Raw genomic sequence first — 6000 nt, forward strand, 5'->3', positions numbered from 1 at the left:
CTTATGGCTTGTACACAGGAGGCTGAGTCCTGGTTTTTGTTCCTCCCTTTACTTATTACTTTGTTGCTGTGTAGTGATGATCCACAGGCTTGTTGTGGAAATCCTCTTTTGATGTACTTTTGGCTAAGGCCATTCTCTTTGAATTTATCTATATGAAGACCTCCTCTCTATTGCATCTTGATCTCCGAAGTTTATGGCTCGATCTTCTCGTGAGACTGGAATCAAGGGGGTAGAATACCTTTTTGAAGTGATAAACATGTCATTGCATTAACATTTCATTTTCGCATATTCTTGCATAACAGGTGTCGCCGCGATGTTCTCATATTATTTGGTGTTCCATTAGTAGGATAGCCGATTCAGGAATTCACCGGTACGGTACCCGCAGAAACCAGCAAAGAGCAATGGAGAATCTACAGGCAGAGCTCGCCGAGATGAGGATCCGCATGACCCAATTCATGGACGTAGTTCAAGGGGTGGCTCAGGGACAGCAAGAGATTAGACAAATGATGCAAAGGAACCCCACAACTACTCAACCAGAGGTGGTGACTGATCCTCCAATTGGAGAGGTCAACGGACCCAGTGGACCGGGACCTACCCCGAGCCCGCATGTCAACTCCGGTCAGCAGCCCGTCCATGATGATCAAGATGACCAGTTCTTGCTGCCAGAAGACTTCGGCATGGGCCATGGCATGGACCCCATGTTCAGGAGATTAGAGGAGAGGCTGAAGGCGGTGGAAGGACAAAACCCTCTGGGGGTAGATGTTTCTGACTTGGGATTGGTCCCAGGCGTGAGGATCCCATCGAAGTTCAAAGTCCCAATCTTCGACAAGTACAATGGTAGCTCTTGCCCGAAGACCCATGTGCAGGCCTATTTCCGAAAGATGGTCGCATATTCTGATGACGAGAAGGTACTCATGTACTTCTTCCAGGACAGCCTAGCTGGGGCGTCTTTGGAATGGTACATGAGGTTGGATAGAGTCCACATCCGTTGCTGGAGGGACTTGGCGGAAGCTTTTGGGAAACAATACCAGTATAATGCAGACATGGCCCCGGACAGAACTCAACTCCAGAATCTGTCTCTTAAAAGCAATGAGTGCTTCAGGGAGTACGCTCAACGCTGGAGGGAGACAGCTTCCCGTGTTCAACCTCCCATGTTGGAAAAAGAAATGGCCAACATGTTCATGAATACGCTGCCTGGACCTTATCTGGAGCGACTGGTGGGGTGCAATGCCTCCAACTTTGCTGATGTGGTCTCTACCGGGGAGAGGGTGGAGAATTACCTGAAGACCTACAAGAGCCACATTGGAGGTGGATCTTCGTCAGGAGTAAAGAAGCCATTTATGGGAGGACAGAAGCAGAGGGAAGGGGGTGTGAATTCAGTGTCTTCATATCAAAACAGGGATAACCGAAGGAGTAATTTTCAAAACTATCATCAGCAACCGTATGTTGCGGCTGTGACCATTCCAGCTGCAGCACCACTACAACAACAACAACAACCACAACGTCAGCAGACTCAATATCAACAACAGCAGCAACCGGGTAACAGACCCGCTTATCAACAGAGGCAGAGAATGATGGACCGACGTTTCGACACTCTTCCGATGTCGTACGCTCAGCTGCTTACAAGTCTTCAACAATTACAATTGGTACAGTTACGCACTCTGGCTCCTCCGGTGGGTAGACTTCCGGTGGGTTACGATGCCAATGCTAGGTGTAGCTTCCACTCTGGGGCACCTGGCCACAATATTGAGAACTGCAAAGCTTTTAAGCACGTAGTTCAGGACCTCATAGACTCAAAGGCTATTAACCTTGCACCGGCTCCTAATGTCGTCAACAATCCCATGCCACAGCATGGTGGTGCAAACGTTAACATGCTGGAGGGAGAAGCCAAGTCTGTTAAGGATGTGTTGAAGCTGAAGACTCCGTTGGTGGAAATTAAGGAATGCTTGCTGAAGGCCGATGTTTTCCCCGGTTGTGGGAAGGGTTGTTTGGATTGCGCTACATAGGGGAAGGGTTGCTTGAAGCTGCAGCAGGGTATCCAAGTCTTGCTTGACAATGGTATCCTCCAAGTTGAAGACTTGTCTGTCAAAGAATTTGCTGAAGGGGAAGCTGAAGAGGTGTTTGAAGATGCGGTTGAAGAATTCACAGATGTTGTTCCTGCTGATTCTGTAACTCGTAATGATGTATTTAATTTTTCAAATGTTGTTGCTGATATACCAAGCATTGTGTCTGATTGTGTTGTAACTGAACTTGATTCCGGTGTTCCGGATGTTTTTGCTTCAATGAATGAGATTCCTGAGTATGACTATGATGTCGCTACTATCACCATCTTTTACCCGACTAATCAGATCAGTGTGCCAGAAGCGCAACCAGTGCCACCAGTGCGACCGGCAGCTATGACAATCACAACCCCCGGTCCTTTACCTTTCACAAGCGATAGGGCCATTCCTTGGCATTATGGGGGGAGTGTATACACACATGGGATGGAACAACCATTGAAAGTAGAAGAGGGTCAGAAGTCGGAACTCGAAGCTGAAGGTCCCGCAGTGGACAATGTCGGTGGAATCGGGCGATTCACCAGGAGTGGCAGACTATTCTCACCACCGGTTAGCCAAGCTGATAGTGCTGATGCCGCGGCTAAGGTCAAAGGCAAGCAAGTCGTGAATGAGGGTACCTCTGCACCCCAAGATGGTTCTGAGCCCACTTTTGCGAAGGATGTGGACGAGCTTTTGAGAATCATAAAGAAAAGCGATTACAAGGTAGTCGATCAGTTGATTCAGACTCCGTCCAAGATATCCATTCTCTCACTTTTGTTGTGTTCGGAGGCACACAGGGAGGCACTTCTGAAGGTTCTTAATGCTGCTTATGTACCTCAAGAGATCTCGGTAAACCAACTAGAAGGGATCATTGCCAATGTTCATGCAAGCAACGGGTTAGGTTTCACCGATTCTGACTTAACACCAGCCGGACGCAACCATAACAAGGCTTTGCACATTTCGTTGGAGTGCAGAGATACTGTGTTATCACATGTTCTGGTGGATACAGGCTCCTCTCTCAATGTGCTACCCAAGAGGGCCCTGTCAAGGTTAGAAGTAGAAGGTTTGGTCTTGAAGCCTTCTAATCTCGTGGTGAGAGCCTTCGATGGTTCTAAGAGGTCGGTGTTTGGAGAGGTAGAATTGCCAATTTTGATTGGATCACAAACCTTCGACACTGTCTTCTATGTGATGGATATCAGTCCCTCGTACAGTTGCCTGTTGGGTCGTCCTTGGATCCACAATGCTGGGGCAGTCTCCTCAACTCTGCATCAAAAGATCAAATTCCCAGTCAATGGAAGAATTATCACCGTCTGTGGTGAGGAGGACATACTGGTAAGTAACCTGTCTACCTTCAAGTACGTAGAGGTAGAAGGTGAAATTCATGAGACCCTCTGTCAGGCTTTTGAATCAGTTCAGATCAAGGATGCAGCTCCGGTGGAAGAGGTTAAAGCAGGCGCCCCTATCTCATCTTTCAAGCAGGCGCAAGCTTTAGTGGATTCAGGTATTGCTCCCGGTTGGGGACGTCTGTTGGAGTTACCGATGAAAGACGATAAGTTTGGGATTGGGTATCAACCAGCGCTGACTTCTACAACTTCAGCACTTCAGACTCGTCAGGGGCCGATTACTTTCTCCAGTGCTGGCGTCATCCAATACGGCCAGATCTCTGCAATCAACGATGAAGATGGGGATAGTGATTGCGACATCGACAACTGGGTGCGTCCGAGGATCCCGGGTGAAGTCATCAACAATTGGTCTTCCGAGGAAATCGTCCAAGTCACTCTTCTAGAGGAGTAATTTTTCTTTATTTATTCATGCATGTCCAAGTCTTACGTTCCGCCCAAGGCGTAATGACTCATTGTAGGGCTCATCTATGTGAATACCTGCATTGTTTATCATAAATGAAGGACGTCTTTTGCATTCAAATATTTTGTTCACTGTCTTTCTATTTTTGCAGTTTTTTCAAAATTTCAAAAAAATAAAAATATTTGGCAATGTTTTGTTTAGTTCTCACTCACTGTCCACACTCATAAGCACATACCATCACTCATGCAGATGCACATCACCGGATTCTATTGATAACGATTCTGCTATGGCTCGCTTCGACTTCGAAAATCCAATCTTCCAAGCTGAAGAAGAGGGTGATGAAGACTGTGAACTCCCTGAAGAACTTGTCAGGCTGTTAAAACAGGAGGAAAGGGTTATCCAACCGCATCAAGAGTCTACTGAGGTGATTAATCTTGGCACCGAGGACGTCAAGAAAGAAATCAAGATAGGGGCTGCTTTGGAAGATGAGGTGAAGAAGGGGTTGATTGAACTGTTGCAAGAATATGTTGACATCTTCGCCTGGTCTTATCAGGATATGCCAGGGCTTGACACAGACATTGTGGTACACCGCCTGCCTCTCAAAGAAGGTTGTCCTCCGGTCAAGCAGAAGCTCCGAAGAACAAGACCAGAGATGGCTGTAAAGATAAAGGAAGAAGTGCAGAAACAGTTGGATGCAGGGTTCTTAGCGGTTACCAATTATCCGCCATGGGTCGCAAACATCGTTCCAGTACCTAAGAAGGATGGAAAGGTACGAATGTGTGTCGACTACCGGGATCTGAACAGAGCTAGCCCTAAAGATGATTTCCCATTACCTCACATCGACGTTTTGGTGGATAACACAGCTCAGTTCTCGGTATTCTCCTTCATGGATGGCTTTTCTGGCTATAACCAAATCAAGATGGCACCAGAAGACATGGAGAAGACAACTTTCATAACCCCATGGGGCACCTTCTGCTACAAGGTGATGCCGTTTGGTCTGAAAAACGCGGGGGCAACATATCAACGAGCTATGGTGACTCTGTTCCATGATATGATTCATCATGAAATCGAGGTTTATGTGGACGATATGATTGCCAAATCTCAGACAGAAGAAGAACATTTGGTGAATCTGCAGAAATTGTTTGAACGGTTAAGGAAATTCAAGCTGAGGCTTAATCCGAACAAGTGCACTTTCGGGGTGAGATCTGGAAAATTGCTAGGTTTTATTGTTAGCGGAAAAGGGATTGAGGTGGATCCTGACAAAGTAAAAGCGATACAAGAAATGCCTGAGCCAAGAACAGAGAAGCAAGTCCGTGGTTTCTTAGGAAGGTTGAACTACATTGCAAGGTTCATCTCTCACCTAACAGCCACGTGTGAGCCAATTTTCAAATTGCTGAGGAAAGATCAGGCTATCAGGTGGAACGACGATTGTCAAAGGGCTTTTGACAAGATAAAAGAGTATTTGGAGAATCCTCCTATCCTTATGCCTCCAGTCTCAGGGAGACCACTGATTATGTACTTGACAGTGCTTGACAATTCCATGGGTTGTGTTCTCGGTCAACACGACGAGACAGGTAGGAAAGAGCATGCCATCTACTACCTGAGTAAAAAATTCACAGACTGCGAGTCGAGATACTCAATGCTTGAGAAGACATGTTGTGCACTTGCATGGGCTGCTAAGCGATTGAGACAGTACATGCTGACTCACACAACCTTACTGATCTCCAAGATGGATCCAGTCAAGTGCATATTCGAGAAGCCAGCTCTCACCGGAAGAGTTGCTTGTTGGCAAATGGTACTGACAGAGTATGATATCCAGTATACATCCCAGAAAGCCATCAAGGGGAGTATTCTGTCAGACTATCTTGCTCAACAACCGATTGAAGATTACGAGCCGATGAAGTTTGATTTCCCAGATGAAGACATCATGTTCCTCAAGATGAAAGACTGTGAAGAACCAGTTGTTAAGGAGGGACCTGATCCAGACGAAAAGTGGACTTTGTTATTTGATGGGGCCGTCAATGCCAAAGGAAGTGGAATTGGTGTTGTCATTACCACTCCGAAAGGTGCCCACATGCCTTTCACCGCTCGTCTGACCTTCGAGTGCACCAATAATGAAGCTGAGTACGAGGCCTGTATCTTAGGTATTGAGCAAGCCATT

Source organism: Lathyrus oleraceus, chromosome 2 (assembly GCF_024323335.1).
Source record: "Lathyrus oleraceus cultivar Zhongwan6 chromosome 2, CAAS_Psat_ZW6_1.0, whole genome shotgun sequence".
NCBI lineage: Eukaryota > Viridiplantae > Streptophyta > Magnoliopsida > Fabales > Fabaceae > Lathyrus > Lathyrus oleraceus.